This window comes from Ambystoma mexicanum, chromosome 1q (genome assembly GCF_040938575.1).
Source record: "Ambystoma mexicanum isolate Mex_15411 chromosome 1q, UKY_AmexF1_1, whole genome shotgun sequence".
NCBI classification, from domain to species: Eukaryota; Metazoa; Chordata; class Amphibia; order Caudata; family Ambystomatidae; genus Ambystoma; species Ambystoma mexicanum.
In genome coordinates, this window is record NC_090922.1 from 1,023,725,940 (window position 1) to 1,023,744,864 (window position 18,925).

At 44.4% G+C, this 18,925-nt stretch overlaps 1 protein-coding gene across 1 annotated transcript in view; it reads left to right on the forward strand.

Annotated features, from left to right (window-relative positions):
- Positions 1–18,925, forward strand: part of BCL10 (BCL10 immune signaling adaptor) — a 248,188-nt gene that overhangs the window by 178,808 nt on the left and 50,455 nt on the right. The gene's annotated exons all lie outside the window — the stretch shown is intronic.

The following is an 18,925-nucleotide window of genomic DNA, read 5'->3' on the forward strand; positions in this document are numbered from 1 at the left end:
AGGAAGCAATAAGAAGGTTTTCAGCTTTGGTTGCATTGCTGTACAGTAGTATACAAAATATACAGATAATATACAAACTGAGGGAAAGAAGAGGGGATGGTCATCTTGGATGGGAGGGTGAAAAAGGTGGGAGTCAGAGCATTAACAATAATTTTCCTTGATCAGGTGGATGAGGTTGGGTCTAAAGAGTGGGTAAAAACGATCTACTCTTAGGGCATGGGGAAGGGAGTTCCAGTGTTATGTGGCTTTAACTTGGAAACTGCTTCCTCCAGTTTTGACGAGTTTGAATCTAGGCATTGTGAGCCGGTTGGAATTGGCAGTTCTAGTGGGGCGGTTGGAGGAGTGTCTCTGGAATCTGTTGATGAGATATTGTGGGGCAGCATTGTTGAGACATTGTAAGTGAGTGATGCTACTTTAAGTGAGATTTTGTCTTTTGTGGTGAGCCAGTTGTTAGCTCTCCTTATGTCAGATAAATGGGCTTTTTTGGGAATACTCAATGCTGCTCTGAGAGCATTATTTTGCATAATCTGGATTTTGTTAGTGATGTATTTGTTACTCCCTCGATATAGGGTGTTACAATAATCCAGCTTTGACAAAATTAGGGCTCTTGCCAGGGTGGTGGAAAGGCTTGGCTGCTCTGATTAATTTGCATGTGTAGGCGGTAGAGGAGGCCGTGGAGTTGACCTGTCTGTTAAATGTGCGAGGCCATCCATGCCTGGATGATGACGTACACTGTTTACCAAGGCCAAATCCTTGCCGTAATCTCCTGTCAACAGTAAGAGGATCTGAGTATCGTCGGCATAATTGGTGTAGGTGATACCAAGACCATCGAGATCATCGAAAAGGGGCTTCGTAAAAATTTTGTACACGGTGGGGGAGACACAAGATCCTTGGGGCACCCCGCAGGTGATGGGAATAGGATCGGCGGACGCTGTGGTTGAGGAGACGCGCATGGTCCTATTGTTAAGGAATTATTGAATCCAGCCTATTGCTTCTTGCGAGAAGTGGATGGCTGAGTCCAGATGGTTACAGAGGATTTCATGATCTACTAAATCAAATGCTGCTGATAGGTCAAGTAATAGTAGTAGTGCCGCTTTGCCATTGTCTCTAAGTGAGTCAATTTGTGCCTTAAGGTTGATTAACGCTGTCTCAGTCCTGGTTGGGGTCTGAAGCCAGATTGGGGGACTCCTAAGAGGTGATTTTTGTTCTAGGTATTGTTGTATTTGGAGGTAGGCTACCTTGTCTAGAATTTTGAGAATTGGACTGTGGTGATGGGTCTGTAATTAGTGAATATGAATGGGTCCAAAGTTTGCTTTTTGAGTAAAGGGAACACCTAGGACTCTTTGAGGTTGCTGGGAATGGTAGCGGTGGAGAAGGAGGAATTAATGAGCTTCGAGATAAATGGTGATAAATCTCTGGCTGTGTCCTTTATGATTTGGGCTGGGCATGGGTCACCTTTGCAGTTCGAAGGTTTGAGTGCGAGTATAGTTTTTTCGACCTCTAGGGTGGTTACTTTAGAGAAACTAAAGCAAGGTGGAGGTTTTTTTTAAGGGTTTGGGGATGGGTGAAGATTTGCTGGCTGCAGGGGTGGAGTGACCCAGGGTTTCTTTTTTGTTGGCAATCTTAACTTGGAGGGCAGCAACTTTATTGGAAAGGGCATTTTGGATGCTGGTGCACCAGGATTTTCCTTCACGCAGGTGTCAGGGACTGAGATGGAAGTTTCCAGTTCTTTAAGGATGGAGAAGAGTTCTTTTGTGCTTGAGTTCGCTTGAGAAATTCTTGGTTGTAGGAGTCTTGTTTAGCTGGACTAATTTATTTTTTGTAAAGGGAGGTTAACTTATTGAGGTTGGTTTTGTTGTCATCTGTAGGAGATTGTCTAAATGTCTGTTCACTTTTTCATTTTTGAAGTCTAAGGGATTTCAGGTGCGGTGAGAACCAGGTGCTCAAGTGTTTTTTTAGGTTTGCCCTTTGAGGTTAAGTGGAGCTATGGAGTCTAGAGCTGCGGTCATTATTTTGTTATACTCATCAACCATAGAGAAAGGATCAGTGGCATCTGTTAGTGAGTTCAAGGTGGGTAGAATAAGGGGGACAGGTTTTTCGGGTGAGGTTTCTTTTGTTCCTGGTGGGGATGTCGAGGGCTGAGTTGTTGGGAGGAGTGGGTGAAACGCCCTCAAGTGCGAAGGTTATGAGGTGGTGATCAGACCACAGTTGAGGGGAGATGGAGGTGATGGAGATGTGGCAGTTGAAGTCGGCTACCCAGTCAACAATTCTCCCTTTGTTGTGGGTGGGTAGAGTCACTTTTTGGTTGAATCCTATTTCCGCCAGGGAGCCAGCAATTTGTGTGGCGTGCTGGTCTTTGGGGTCACTGTACCCTAGGTTGAGGTCACCTAGAAGAAGGCAATGGGATGTGTTTTTTAAGTTATCCGAGAGGATGATGGTAAGGTCCTCCTCAAATAGTCCCAGATGGTCTGGGGGTCTGTACAGAAGGTGGATGGTGAGAGTTTGGCTATCCCTTGTGCAGTTTCTATGATTTCTAATTCAAGTGGACGTCAGGTGAGTACAGTGCGCTTATTATTCTGGCTGGCTTTTACGATGGGACCAAATAAATTCTATATTATGATAGTTCAGGTGTGCACTGGGTGGGTGTAGTGCACTGCTAGCAAAGATAGCTTTGTGGAAAGTAGTCTGGCTCAATAAGCCTCAAGAGAAATGCAAATACACAAGCTTCGACTGCAAATGCAGATGCAAATACGGTACGGGTAATACTTGACGGTTGCAGGATAGACTGGAGCGCTGGGAGCATGTAGGATGTAGTAGGCGGTAAGGTTCACAGGTGTGGGAGGGGGTTAGATAAAAAAGGGCAAGGGCACAGGGCAGTAGAGATTTGCAAGCAGAATTTGTGGTTGCAGCGTGGTATTGAGAGTATGCAATTGGTGAGACACGCTGGTTTTACACACAAGTTAAAACAATGCTTTTTCCCATAAAATGGGCAAGTCAAAAACATGTCACAACATAAATCAGGCAGTGGACGACACACCAGGTTCATATAATTACCTGGGGGTGCATTTGAGGTCGACAAGCAGCATCTCTATGGGCTTAGGCGCCGTGTGGTTGCATGTTAGTGCTATCTTCCAAGATGCTCTGGAAGGTTATTTCTTGGGTCTAACAGGCAGTTGGTCAAAGTTGTATAAGGGGTTGGGGACAGAGCTTCTGGCCTCCTGTTGCAAACAGGGGCAAACAGGGCCTTATATTGGCCTTAGCTGTGGCCGGCTCTTCCGCCTGCCGCCGGATGTTGTTGTAGATAAGAGTGTTGTTGCTTAGCAACAAGGACGAAGCCGATCATCGGTCTCATGCCGCATTGTGCCTGGCATTTTGCTAAAGCAACGTTATGTTTACAGTGCCCTAATAAAAATCAATGAAATTCACTAACAAAAAAATGTTGTTAAAGGGACGTTATGGTTAAGTTGCACTAGAAAAAAACCTATGAAATTCAATGAATAAACGTTCTTACAGGGACGTTATGGTTACAGCTAAAACCGAAAGAAAAACTCAATTCGATAGTTATGGTAAGCTAAGCAACCATAACTCGTGCCACCAGTGTGCCCTGCAAGGACTAACACCCATGACATCAAAGATGCCATCACAAATCTCATTCATTACAGGAGAGGCCTGGAATTGGCATCAGGGAACTGCAGGGCACCGCTGGGACGGCAAGGGGGTCAGTTAAGGATTTCCTGAGTCCTCCAAGGGGTCCCAATCAGCTTCTATGTCTCCTGTTACTGTCTCCAATGCAAGTTTTAGGCCTCTCTGCTGGGATGTTCTCCAGATTTTAGCAGCAAGTCGCCTATCACAATTATTGGAAGAGGTCCAGTTCTGATGCAAACTGACTAATTTATAGGGAAAATGACATCACTAACTTGTCACGATTCTCACGAAAGGGATTGGCTGGTTCTCACTACCCACCTTCCACCTGTGTGCTAACAGGACAATGGGATGGGGGAGTGATTTGGGACAGCGTTGGGAGGAGAAAACTTCATAATCCCACTATGACAGGTGGGCTCGGCATGCTTAGAGCTCACAAAATATCTCAACATGGCAAATACCCTTAATTTTCAAATCTTTACATGTATGAATATATTTTTGAGAACTACATTTTAAGGCGAATCAGATAAGGCTAATCTGAAATCAGCACGCCACTCTTAAGCAGAGATAAGTTTTTTTTCATTTACTCAGGAGCCATATCAGTGGAAAATATGCCACTTTACAGTTTTCATATTATTATACTTCAATCTCTCTTGGAAACAAGGGAAGGCCCAAATAACATTTTCCTTAATAACTTCAGTTATGTGTATCACACCAAATTAGTTTTACCATGATTACAAAGGGGTTACTATCACCTTTAATAGAAGTCTGGAATGACTGTGGTGGCCTGTACGCTGCCTATTTTATGCATTAAAATGTATGTCTCCCATTTAATCAAACTATAGTTTCACATCCTCCTTCACTGGGCCCCCATCCTTGCTCTCCAAGGTTCTTTTCTCTTCAGGCATGTGACTAAGCAGAGAGGCTCATGTTTGGGTTCTCCTTCCGTCATGATTGATGATGATAACCAGGCCCCTTGCTTCAGGGCCTCAGAGGAAAGGCCTTTGAGGTTAGGTTTCATGGTCTGGAGAAATTACCGGCTTATGTACCCAGCAACCCATGGTCTTTTAAACTCACACACAGTTGCAATTTAAAATCACATCTTATAATGCATGCAGTTTCAACATATATAAGTATCGCTTCTAGATTGTCTATATATAAGGCGGTTATATGCAGAAACCATGTTCCAATTTTGAAAGTCTAGTGAGAATTTTGCTTTGCATACTGTTAATTTGAATGAGGGAAAAACGAAAATGACATTCTTTTATTTATTTCACATGAAATGCTCCGTTTCACTAGCTGCTTGGAGCATAATCTGGTATCCCATTGAAGATACTGTGCAATGTGGTTTCTTTATATGTCAGTGCCGCTCTCCATGGATTTGTTAGCCACATGTCTTTCGTTTCCTTCCTGAAAGGCATTGCGCATATCTTCACATTTTTACTTTTAGGCCCACTATTTATCCTTAATGATTTAGCTTCCATAGGCCTTATGTCCGACATCATTTCTGTGCTGGCCTTATATTTCGGTAAGCATTCACACATGAATCTTACCCCTTTATTTCTCCCCACTTAGAGCGACTGCAGGTGAATGATCTGGGCAAGCGACCCTACCGGGCGTGCCTGATCGTTTTTTTTTTGGCCATTGCATGATCCCCTTTCTAGGCCCGTGCCCCTCGTAGTCTCTGGCACCTTTCTTCTCCCTCTCCCTCCCCCCGCCTCCCAGCCCGCCCGCGGAGCCTGATTGGGCAGTTTCTACAAATCTTCCGGGTTTACCAAACCATCAGAGGTGGATGGTGAGAGTTTGGGTGTTCGGTGATGGATAATTTGTCTGTGAGGGATTTGCACAATTCAAAATTATGTGGAGGAGTGAGTCTCATAGCTAGACTAGTTTTGTCAATTATGGCGAGGCCACCGCCTCGGGAAATGGTTCTGTCCACTCTGAGTAGTGTGTAGTCCTTAGGGATTGCTCGCATGATGGCGGGACCTGCTGCAGAGTGGAGCCAGGACTCAGTAATGGCTAGGAAGTCCACTTGTTCTTGTTGTAGGAGGTCTGCTATTTCTATGGCATGTGCTACTAATGATGTGATGATGATGTGTTATTTATATAGCGCCTTAATCCAAAGCGCTTGGGAAGCAGACATTTATTAAGGCACATCTGATGTTAGGATTTTTGTTCTTGGTAGTTATTTTGGGTGTTTCCTCATTATTGAGAGTGTGCGTAGATGGAACAATAACATGATTATTCTGTTGGGGATCTTAGGCAAAAGGTTGTGGGGGAAGTGGGGGGTTATGGAGGAGGTTGGTGGGTTTGATTTGTGGGCAGGGATTCCTGATGTTTCTTATTTTGGAGGGGGGCGTGGTCCTAGTGAGGGGTTCAAACAGTTTGGGTAGTCTGGCACAAAGTCAAAGGTTTCTGTAGGTGGAACTACATGGTCTAATAATGAGGGGCTGGTCTTGGCCGTAGGCGTTGGGCATAGATGGGAGAGCAGGAGTCATATTATTTGGAGGTGGTGTTGCTGTGTTAGGACTAGGTGCAGTGCGTGAATTTGTGTGACTGGACATGCAAATGAGGTCAAGGATGGTCCTTAGTAGGATTGTGTAAATGCTTGGCAAATACATGGTGGGCAATGACTGTGGGTAGTAGGGTTCACTGTAGGCTAAGGACAGCTGTTGTGTTAGGCCAGTGGAGGATGCATATATGCAGTTTCAGATGTGCTGGGCTGGTTGGTGCATGCATACAGTTCAGAGATGGGTAGGTTCTAAAATACACTGGGTAAGTACAGTACACTGCTAGGTAACAGTTAAAATGGCAGGTAGGTTCTAAAATGCACTGGGTAAGTACAGTACACTGCTAGGTAACATTAGTCAAAATGGCAGATAGGTTCTAAGATACACTGGGTGAGTACAGTACACTGATAGGTAACATTAGTCAAAATGGCAGGTAGGTTCTAAAATACACTGGGTAAATACAGTACATTGCTAGGTAACATTAGTCAAGATGGCCGGTAGGTTCTAAAATACACTGTGTGAGTACAGCACATTGCTAGGTAACATTAGTCAAAATGGAAGGTAGGTTCTAAGATACACTGGGTGAGTACAGCACACTGCTAGGTAACATTAGTCAAAATGGCAGGTAGATTCTAAAATTCACTGGGTAAATAATTGCTAGGTAACATTAGTCAAGATGGCAGGCAGGTTCTAAAATACACAGAGTAAGTACAGTAGGTCGCTAGGTAGCATAGTCACAATGGCATATTTGTTAGATGTATGAATATAGTTAGTAATATAGGCTAGTACAAGTGTGCATAGGTAGATAAAGTACACTGCTAGATAGCTATCCCTTGTGCAGTTTCTATGATTTCTAATTCAAGTGGACGTCAGGTGAGTACAGTGCGCTTATTATTCTGGCTGGCTTTTACGATGGGACCAAATAAATTCTATATTATGATAGTTCAGGTGTGCACTGGGTGGGTGTAGTGCACTGCTAGCAAAGATAGCTTTGTGGGAAGTAGTCTGGCTCAATAAGCCTCAAGAGAAATGCAAATACACAAGCTTCGACTGCAAATGCAGATGCAAATACGGTACGGGTAATACTTGACGGTTGCAGGATAGACTGGAGCGCTGGGAGCATGTAGGATGTAGTAGGCGGTAAGGTTCACAGGTGTGGGAGGGGGTTAGATAAAAAAGGGCAAGGGCACAGGGCAGTAGAGATTTGCAAGCAGAATTTGTGGTCGCAGCGTGGTATTGAGAGTATGCAATTGGTGAGACACGCTGGTTTTACACACAAGTTAAAACAATGCTTTTTCCCATAAAATGGGCAAGTCAAAAACATGTCACAACATAAATCAGGCAGTGGACGGCACACCAGGTTCATATAATTACCTGGGGGCGCACTTGAGGTCGACAAGCAGCATCTCTATGGGTTTAGGCGCCGTGTGGTTGCATGTTAGTGCTATCTTCCAAGATGCTCTGGAAGGTTATTTCTTGGGTCTAACAGGCAGTTGGTCAAAGTTGTATAAGGGGTTGGGGACAGAGCTTCTGGCCTCCTGTTGCAAACAGGGGCAAACAGGGCCTTATATTGGCCTTAGCTGTGGCCGTCTCTTCCGCCTGCCGCCGGATGTTGTTGTAGATAAGAGTGTTGTTGCTTAGCAACAAGGACGAAGCCGATCATCGGTCTCATGCCGCATCGTGCCTGGCATTTTGCTAAAGCAACGTTATGTTTACAGTGCCCTAATAAAAATCAATGAAATTCACTAACAAAAAAATGTTGTTAAAGGGACGTTATGGTTAAGTTGCATTAGAAAAAACCTATGAAATTCAATGAATAAACGTTCTTACAGGGACGTTATGGTTACAGCTAAAACCGAAAAAAAAACACAATTCGATAGTTATGGTAAGCTAAGCAACCATAACTCGTGCCACCAGTGTGCCCTGCAAGGACTAACACCCATGACATCAAAGATGCCATCACAAATCTCATTCATTACAGGAGAGGCCTGGACTTGGCATCAGGGAACTGCAGGGCACCGCTGGGACGGCAAGGGGGTCAGTTAAGGATTTCCTGAGTCCTCCAAGGGGTCCAAATCAGCTTCTATGTCTCCTGATTCCTGTCTCCAATGCAAGTTTTAGGCCTCTCTGCTGGGATGTTCTCCAGATTTTAGCAGCAAGTCGCCTATCACAATTATTGGAAGAGGTCCAGTTCTGATGCAAACTGACTAATTTATAGGGAAAATGACATCACTAACTTGTCACGATTCTCACGAAAGGGATTGGCTGGTTCTCACTACCCACCTTCCACCTGTGTGCTAACAGGACAATGGGATGGGGGAGTGATTTGGGACAGCGGTGGGAGGAGAAAACTTCATAATCCCACTATGACAGGTGGGCTTGGCATGCTTAGAGCTCACAAAATATCTCAACATGGCAAATACCCTTAATTTTCAAATCTTTACATGTATGAATATATTTTTGAGAACTACATTTTAAGGCGAATCAGATAAGGCTAATCTGAAATCAGCACGCCACTCTTAAGCAGAGATACGTTTTTTTTCATTTACTCAGGAGCCATATCAGTGGAAAATATGCCACTTTACAGTTTTCATATTATTATACTTCAATCTCTCTTGGAAACAAGGGAAGGCCCAAATAACATTTTCCTTAATAACTTCAGTTATGTGTATCACACCAAATTAGTTTTACCATGATTACAAGGGGGTTACTATCACCTTTAATAGAAGTCTGGAATGACTGTGGTGGCCTGTACGCTGCCTATTTTATGCATTAAAATGTATTTCTCCCATTTAATCAAACTATAGTTTCACATCCTCCTTCACTGGGCCCCCACCCTTGCTCTCCAAGGTTCTTTTCTCTTCAGGCATGTGACTAAGCAGAGAGGCTCATGTTTGGGTTCACCTTCCGTCATGATTGATGATGATAACCAGGCCCCTTGCTTCAGGGCCTCAGAGGAAAGGCCTTTGCGGTTAGGTTTCATGGTCTGGAGAAATTACCGGCTTATGTACCCAGCAGCCCATGGTCTTTTAAACTCACACACAGTTGCAATTTAAAATCACATCTTATAATGCATGCAGTTTCAACATATATAAGTATCGCTTCTAGATTGTCTATATATAAGGCGGTTATATGCAGAAACCATGTTCCAATTTTGAAAGTCTAGTGAGAATTTTGCTTTGCATACTGTTAATTTGAATGAGGGAAAAACGAAAATGACATTCTTTTATTTATTTCACATGAAATGCTCAGTTTCACTAGCTGCTTGGAGCATAATCTGGTATCCCATTGAAGATACTGTGCAATGTGGTTTCTTTATATGTCAGTGCCGCTCTCCATGGATTTGTTAGCCACATGTCTTTCGTTTCCTTCCTGAAAGGCATTGCGCATATCTTCACATTTTTACTTTTAGGCCCACTATTTTTCCTTAATGATTTAGCTTCCATAGGCCTTATGTCCGACATCATTTCTGTGCTGGCCTTATATTTCGGTAAGCATTCACACATGAATCTTACCCCTTTATTTCTCCCCACTTAGAGCGACTGCAGGTGAATGATCTGGGCAAGCGACCCTACCGGGCGTGCCTGATCGTTTTTTTTTTTGGCCATTGCATGATCCCCTTTCTAGGCCCGTGCCCCTCGTAGTCTCTGGCACCTTTCTTCTCCCTCTCCCTCCCCCCGCCTCCCAGCCCGCCCGCAGAGCCTGATTGGGCAGTTTCTACAAGTCTTCCGGGTTTATCAAACCATCAGAGGCCTGCACGATCATCTCCCCACTTAGAGCGACTGCAGGTGAGTGATCTGGGCAATCGACCCTAACGGGCCTGCTTGATTGCTTTTTTTGGCCATTGCGTGATCCCCCTTCTATGCCCGTGCCCCTCGTAGTACCTGGCACCTTTCTTCTCCCTCGCCCTCCCCCCGGAGCTTGATTGGCCAGTTACTACAAGTCTTCTGGGTGTATCAAACCATCAGAGGCCTGCACGCTTATCTCCCCACTTAGAGCGACTGCAGGTGAGTGATCTGGGCAAGCTACCCTACCGGTCCTGGTTTTTTTTTTCCATTGCATGATCCCCCTTCTAGGCCCGCGCTCCTTGTAGTCCCTGGCACCTTCCTTCTCCCTCTCCTCCTCCCTCCTCCTGCCTCCCAGCCCACCCCCGGAGCCTGATTGGGCAGTTTCTATAAGTCTTCCTGGTGTAACAAACCATCAGAGGCCTGCATGCTCATCTCCCCACTTAGAGCGACTGCAGGTGAGGGATCTGGGCAAGGGACCCTACCGGGCCTGCTTGATTGCTTTTTTTGGCCATTGTGTGATCCCCCTTCTAGGCCCGTGCCCCTTGTAGTCCCCAGCACCTTTCTTCCCTCTCCCTCCTCCTGCCTCCCAGCCTGCCCCCGGAGCCTGATTGGGCAGACCAGGACTCATCACACACAAGGCCAGGGTAGCCCCTCCCCAGCAGCCCCCTGCTGCTAAGGGCCTGAGGCAAAGGGCGTCTCCAACTGTGGCGGCTCCATATCGTGTCTGCTGGTGTCAGCAGGGGAAGCCAGTGGCCAATCATCGACCAGCAGCGACTAGCACGGTAGAACCAGCTTGGGTGTGGAGTTGCACAAAAACTGCATTGCTAGCTAGCTGTATTTAGTCCTACACTCAAACTGCATTGTTAGGTGTAGGCTCTAACTGTGTTTTAGGTTTGTACTCAAATTACATTGTTAGGTGTAGGCCTTTCTCCCAATATACAGGACTCTCAAATCTAACTGTGTTCAGGCCTGTAATCAAATTGCATTGCCAGATGTAGGCTCTAACTGTGTTTTAGGTTTGTACTCAAATTGCATTGTTAGGGGTAGGTCTTTCTCCCAATATACAGCACTCTCCAATCTAACTGTGTTCAGGCCTGTAATCAAATTGCATCATTAGATGTAGGCTCTAACTTTGTTCTAGGTTTGTACTCAGATTGCAATTTTAGGTGTTGGCTCTAACTGTGTTTTAGGTTTGTACTCAAATTGCATTGTTAGGTGTAGAACTTTCTACCGCTATACACGACTCTCAAAACCAGCTGGGTTTAGGTTTGTACTCCGATTGCATTGTTAGGTGTAGGCCTTTCTCCCGCTAGATAGGACTCTCAAATCTAGCTGGGTTTAGTTCTGTAATCAAATTGCATTGTTGGGTGTAGGCCTTTCTCCAATTATACAGGACTTTCTAATCTAGTTGTGTTTAGGTCTGCACTCAAATTGTAGGCCTCTCTCCTACTGTGCAGGACTCTCTAATCTAGCTATGCTCAGGCCTGTACTCAGACTGCATAGTTAGGTGCAGGCCTTTCTCCCACTGTAAAGGAATCACAAATCTAGCTGGATTTAGGTTTGTACTCAGATTGCATTGTTAGGTGTAGGCTCTAACTGTGTTTTAGGTTTGTACTCAAATTGCATTGTTGGGTGGGGGCCTTTCTCCCATTGTGCAAGACTCTCGGGACTAGCTGGGTTTAGATTTGTACTCCAAGTGCATTATTACGTGTTGGCTCTAGCTGTGTTTAGGTTTGTACTCAGGTTGCACTGTTGCGGGTGGGCCTTCTCCCACTGTGTGGGACTCTCAAGTCTAGCTGTGGTTAGTCTTACACTCACAATCTGTTTAGACCAACTTGACACACATCTAGAGGGACCCACCGAGAGAGTATTGCACCCCCCGCCACTAATAACACAAAGAACTACATAAATAGTGACCAGAACTGCATCCTAGGCCACCTGACTACCGTACGCCCAGCACCCCTAACTCCCCTGACAGTGCACCTGTAGAATACAGACCCAAACTCCCCAACAGAAGAACAGACAGTGCCTATAAACACAAAACTTACCTACAGTAATGGAAACAACAGTTACCTTTGACATTACAGTCATGCGCTCAAACCGTTATCCCTGCACCGAACTCCAGGAATGCCCCGGAACAGGAAAGGGCGCAGAGAATGAGCACAAGATCATGCAACAAGGGAAAAGGACACACAAACCTCACTGACCCCAGCAACACCAACCTCAATCGCATGAAACACTCCACCAAAAACCAATAAGATCAGAACAAACTCTGAAAGAGAAAAATCCTTATCTCACACCATACCTCGCGACAACACCGTGACCCCAAGCCAAGCAAAGAAGGACCCCATACAACAAGAAAAAAAACGGGAGCACCTAAGAAGAGTGTGGGAAAATTCCTACCCCATACATCACAAGAACAGGACACCAGCAACACCCACGTCACACCAGACAAAACTATGAAGTACTAATAACCAACAACCCAACCATAAACCTAACTGACCGATTCAATGAAAAAGAACCCTCCGCTGATCTTCAAACAATCGGCATGAGCAGAGAAGCACCGCTATTTAACAACTAAGTTTTCAATGTAGCAGACCGCTTCAATGAAGATACAGCCTTCGCTGATCCTCATCCTCACCTAATCGACATCACCACAGACGCACCAAGTAGAACAGCTGCAAACCAACACAAGGAACAACTAATAAGCAAAACCACTACAAAAAGATCCATTGCAATCTAATCAACACATGGTCAATGTCCAAACATTCCACCGAAATATACGACCTCCTCTGCGACTGAGGTATCAGCATACTATCTGTAGCTGAAACATGGCTAGACAACAACTACAAGACCACCCTCAACAACTGTCTGTCGGCAAACTTCAAATGCATCCAAGAAAACAGAAAAACCAAAATAGGGGGGGGGGGCTAGCAATCATCCACAAGGAACACCTGGCTATCAAATCGGAAGACCCATTAAACATTGATAAATGCAAATCCTTAATCCTACGCCTATCAGTAAACCCCAAAACCAACCTGAAATTCATATTGATGTACAGACCACCAGCCTATGATGCAACGTTCGTAGACGCCCTAACTGAAGCAATCACCATCCTAGCCATTAATCATAACGACTTGATCGTCCTCGGAGATTTCAACATCTGTTTTGATGAAGAAACCACAACCACACAAAATTCTCTCACCAGCCAACAAGCATCAATGAATCTACAAAAGCTAGTCAAAGGAGCAACCCATTCAGCAGGGCATACACTTGATGCAATCGTCGCGAACAAAAAACTCATTACCATGGCACCCCCAGTTCAACTACACTGGAGTGCCCACCTCATAATTCCCTTCGTAATTACAATGTCCACGCCAGTAAACGGGCAACAAGACAAAACAATGACCACCACGAAAAGAAACTGGAGAGCCGTAAAAAACTCCAAACTAAATTAACTCCTGGAGCTCAACAGACTGTGTCCATCATTTATGGAAGAGACTGATCTAGAAAAAAAAACTAGCCTGCTCCATACCTGGATTGTAACAACCATCAAAACCTTTCACTCCCTCTCATAAAACAACAATGGCAAAATGGTACACCCCACTTCGCAGCACTATGAAAAGGAAAAAGCGAAAGACTTGAACTAGACTGGAGGGAAGAAAACTACACCACGAATAAGCTGAAATTCCTCCAACATAACCACATATACAAAATGGATAATGCCAAAAGCAAAGGGGAAACACTACGACAACCGAATCTTCAAAGCACCGAACACCCAAAAAGAACTCTTCAGAATCATATATGAAATGCATACCAAACTGAAGCTGCCAACAGCACACCACTTCTCCCACTTTCCTGCCCCCCTCCTCCTGACTAACGTACCCTCCCTCCATCTTGTTTACAGGTCCGCCAGAGCGCCTGTGGACCAATTCCGTTGGTGACGATGCGCTATATAAATACCTTTAACATTAACATCCAGGAGCTATATTTCACCCCACATTTTAAAGGATGACAAATAGTAAACTAATTATACAAAAACATACCGCTCCTGTGTCAATTTGCTACTCTCAGCCAGGGCCTCGTCGGCCTTATTGTAAATACACCACTGGTTCCCAATGGTTCACAATCCGCTAAAATACCATCTTAGTATTGCAATTTGTGAAATATCTAATTCTCCACATTTTTATCACACCTAAATTCACTTCAGTCACTCTAGCAGTCTGTTCACACATGGTGTAGGAACCAGATTGGTGTCACTCTTTTACAGGTTACTTTTCTGTGAGCTACATTCTTTCTCTCTTCACCCACACCGCATTTACAGTTTGGGGGGCGGGTGGGGTCGCCTCTCAGTCCTCCCACTGCAAGGGGGAAATTCCTGTGACCCTTTTTTTCTTCTTAAAAACAGAAAGTGAAATTCTTCACCATGGAATCTTTTCTGTGGTAAAGTAACCTGGTTATGCAGGAACCACATGGGTAATGGCCATTATTTATGCTCAAGCCCCACTGATCTGGAAGAGTTAACATCCTCCTGTCTCTTTTGCTAGGTGGAATCACTGTATTACGCATCAGTCTTCCTTACGATTTTCACTGCACTTCTAGGCAAACAGATGTCGTCCAAAATAACTTTCCCCACTATTGAAATCTTCCAAAATCTTCCCGTTTTTTAAAACAATCTTCAGTAAATTAGAGTAATTCATTGTAAGTGGATATGTGCACAATCCTCTTACTATCCATACTAGCCTTAGGAATTCTTTGGTTGTAAAAGAACAGCTCTATTATAATGTAATGATTGTTTTGGAATATTTTTTCAGCCTTAACTTATCAATTACGTTGTTTACTTCATCGTCCTACACGACACTTTTACTACTATTGCATATGAACTTTAAAACCTTGCCAAAGGGTAAGGAATGCCTCATATGTCGGGGTGAGAATAGTCATATCGAGAATGGAATTGCAGTGAGTGGGCCTATGAAAACATTTTACCTAAAGTGCTCCTTCTGCTTCAAAGACTTTTACAGCCAGAAAATCAGTAGACCTGTTCTTAGAAACAGTTAATTTGTCCAAGTAAATTTAAGATGTTGAGTTTGATTATATAGCCCACTTAAAGAACTATTTAATACAGTTTCTAGACAGTAGAAAGAATATCTATAAAATGTAGCAACTTGAGAATTTGGCCATTGAACTGAAATAGGTTCTGAGGTAAGTCGTCGTCATGCACCACAAAATTAAATCAATGTGTGCATCACTTCAGCTTGTTTCAATGGTTTCCTTCAGGCATCCAAAGATGCCATTTGTGGAAAATCTGTATAAGGATAACAATGTCCGATTCAATCATGAATTTTTCCGATGGGTTGAACTCAAGTCTTTTCACCTATTTAATAACCTGAGCTGTATCTTATATATGTTCTCTTCTTGGGTATCCCATTCTTCCAAAAGAAATCTACATATCGGGACAAAGGTTTTAACATAGAACCTTTACCAGACACGATTGGGCTGCCTAGATTGGATTCCGTACATTTATGTATCTTTAGAGGGGTGTAAAATTCTGTCATCCTGGGCGATTTTCTAACCCGTAAATCTGAGTTTTGTGCTGAAATCAAACCTATCTCTGCACGTTCAACATGAAGTATCACAGTTGTCATTAATACCTGGGTTGGACTAGTATAAATCATACAATCACTCTCAGTATCGCTTAGTTGACAATGACATTCCACAATATGTAATGTAATGCGGTTTTATATAGAGCTCTTCAGCCAATAACTTTGGCATCACTACTGTAAGAAAGGAGGACAGGGTGTGTTAGTCGGATAGTGGGAAGGCAGATGCAAAAACCTTTGGCGTTTATGGCTGCAGGTCGGAAGTACCCATTACCTGTGTGTTGATATGAAAATCTCTAAGTTGTTTGTGGTTTATACCGGCTGGGGAGGTTAACCATAGGGGCCTCCCTGGATTGTAGAGTTAATAAATGGACAGCGTGTACAGTATACAGCATGTATGCAAAACACAAGGGACTGTTGTGGGTATTCCTACTGTGGGTTGCCCAATACTATGATTGTACTCTGGAACTCAGTTTCTTTGTTAGGGTGGGTTAGGATGGGTACATATCTTTTACTGGACTTACAATTGTAAGTTGGTGCACTCCAGTAAGTTCCTCTTTTGCATCTGAGCATTGAAGAATCTTGTAGGGCCTTTGATGTTTGTTTTTCAGGGTCCTAGTAAGGAAGACCCTGCCTGTGCTCAGATGCAAAAGAGGAACTTACTGGAGAATATAATGTACACTCTCCAGTCTTTTAAGAAACAGACTTGCACCTGCCTGACGGAGATAGCTCATTAACGTCTATAGAATTTCATCCGGACAGTGGCAGACACATAGATAGCCCAGAATGACTTAATATGTGTGTATTTAGCACGACAGAGTGCACCAACTTACAATTGTAAGTCCAGTAAAAGATATGTACCCATCCTAACCCACCCTAACAAAGAAACTTTGAGTTTCAGTATACAGCATGTACAATATATATTATTGCCTATCTTGGATCTCAATCGCCCCTGCCTTATCTTCTTTCCTAATTATAATGGTCTCATTCTACAGAGGTAGCAGTGTTACTTAATATTTGGGATTGTCATTGCGCAGTTGTCATTTGCCTGATTAGGGGACAAAGCTCAGCCACCTCATTGATAACTGATAAATATTGGTATGGCCAGACAGTGATTGTAACTATATGCTCCAACCTAGAACAGGGGGATGCTGGTCAACCATTATTATGCTGAGTCATATATCCCCCTACCTCACTTATAATGGAGGGATCAAAAGGGTCTGACAGCTTCAGGGTCAGGGGCAGTGGGTCTATTATTGCTCAATGTTTGCAGAGTGACAACATCTCTCTGCGCTGTTTTACTTTCCTTTTATAAGATCAGGGTGTATTGGATACTTCATTGGAAGCAGGCATTCAATCTTGAGCCATGTCTTAAATGTTCATGGTAAACATGTGCTCGGCCTGAATATTATTACAAATCATGTTTGTAGCATTTTACCTTCCAGTGCCTCAATTTGCAGATCAATGCCTCTAAGCTTTTGTAATCATTCAATAATTAATGGTAAGCGGGAAGTGGGGGTAATGCCTAATTACATTAATTACTCCAAGTCCTTTTGATTGCTCGTCACATGCATGACCCGGGTTATACAAGCAATAGGCCTGTCATTTATTGGACATCCTTCAATAAGCAAATGAATACAGGCTTGGACTGGCCTGTAGGGCAATAAAGCACACAATGCTAGTGTGGGACCGTTTTTCTGGTCAAAAACCTCTCCCTTGGGTACTACTCAATCAGTCTATTTATTTATTTTGCATTTGTAAGGTGCTTATACATCAACAAATTGTGTTTCAAAGCGCGCTCAGGGCAACAGGGAGGGAACATGCGACCAAAGGCAAATAGATAACAATAATGAGTAAGATAGATGCAGTCTTACTAGGCCTTGTGAGCATTCAGAAAGTGAAAGTGTAAAGAGAGAGAAGGGACAAGGGAGGGGTAAGTGCTAGGATTTCCACAGAAGGGGATGTGCCAGGGAATCAGTTCCCGGGAACCGGTAAGTAGCTGGCAGAGGTCACATGGTAAAGAGTGGTTACCTGCCAATAAAAAAAGTACAATCCTGTGAGGGAACACAGGCCATTGGGTGCTCAAGGGGAAGTGCTGGGAGCGGGAGGAAGCTGGGGCGATTGGGTGGAAGGCCAAAGCCCAGAAGGACAAATAAGTGCTCAGGCCAGCAATATCAGCAAGTGTGGAGTTTAGCACAGGAGAAGGAGGGGGAATAGGAGGTGAAGAGGGAAAGTCTTGAGGCGCTTACGGAATTTGAGGATATCTGGCTCAAGACGGAGAGGGCAGGGCAACCGAGGAAAGAGATCGGCCGCCAGCTCACTGCTTAGAGAAGCACTTGACACGCAGAGAGTTGGAGCTGGAGGAGCGTAGGGATCTGGCAGGAGAGTATTTGGTGAGCGTGAGACCAAGTTGTAGATAGCGTGGTCCCCGCCCCAGATAGCCTTATGGATGATGCAGAGGGATTCGAATTTAATCCTTGCAGGAACCAGGAGCCAATCGAGAGATTTTAGAGCTGGAGATATATGGTCCCTGGGCTTGAGGCCAAGAATAAGTCTTGCAGCCCTATTCTGGACAAGCTGGAGCGGGTGAAGCGAGGGAAAGGGTATATTAAGGAAGAGGCTTTTGCAGTAGTCCAGCCTAGAGAGTACCAGAGCTCTAGAGACATTAAGCTTCTGGGGGAAAGTGAGGAAAGGAAGGATGCGTCTGAGGAGGTGGAGTTGAAAATGGGTCTTCTTGGCATGGTCCAAGATGTGAGGGAGGAAAGAGAGAGAGAGGAGTCGGAGATGACTCCAAGGTTTCTGGCTTCAGATGAAGAAGAAGGGTTTGGGCGGCAATAGAGGGTGGCCAGAGTGAAGAGACTGAAAGTAATACATTCCCATTTGTAACTGTGGGACACTTTTTCATTGGTGCCTGAGACAATTGTAAGCCCCAGTCCGACCCTTAATGAATATGGCAGTGAAGAGTAGGACTCGGAGTAGTGACGATTACCCCATGTATATGGGTCATATCCCCCTTCACTCCTTGTCCTCATGCTCAACTGTGAAGCCTGCACCCTAGTGATGGCTATTGCATTATGGAAAATGGTACAGTATGCATGATGGTTCCTCTTGCCACTAGCCAATGTCTCTCCACTGCATGGCATTAAGGTGAGGGCCTGCCGTCTGGCAGTGGGAAGGGGCGCAAAGCAGGAAATGTGTTCTCTGTTCACAAAATGCAGGCTGGAGAGCTTCGAACCTGACACTCTTCCTGGTCAGAGGTGTGAGCTCACATCCCATTAAGCAGGACACCGAGGGTCACAAACTAGCTTTGGCCGATGCCTCGGATTTCAGTTGAACGCACGCACAAATACGTGAAGTGCACTCAAACCCAAGCAGCTGCGAAAGC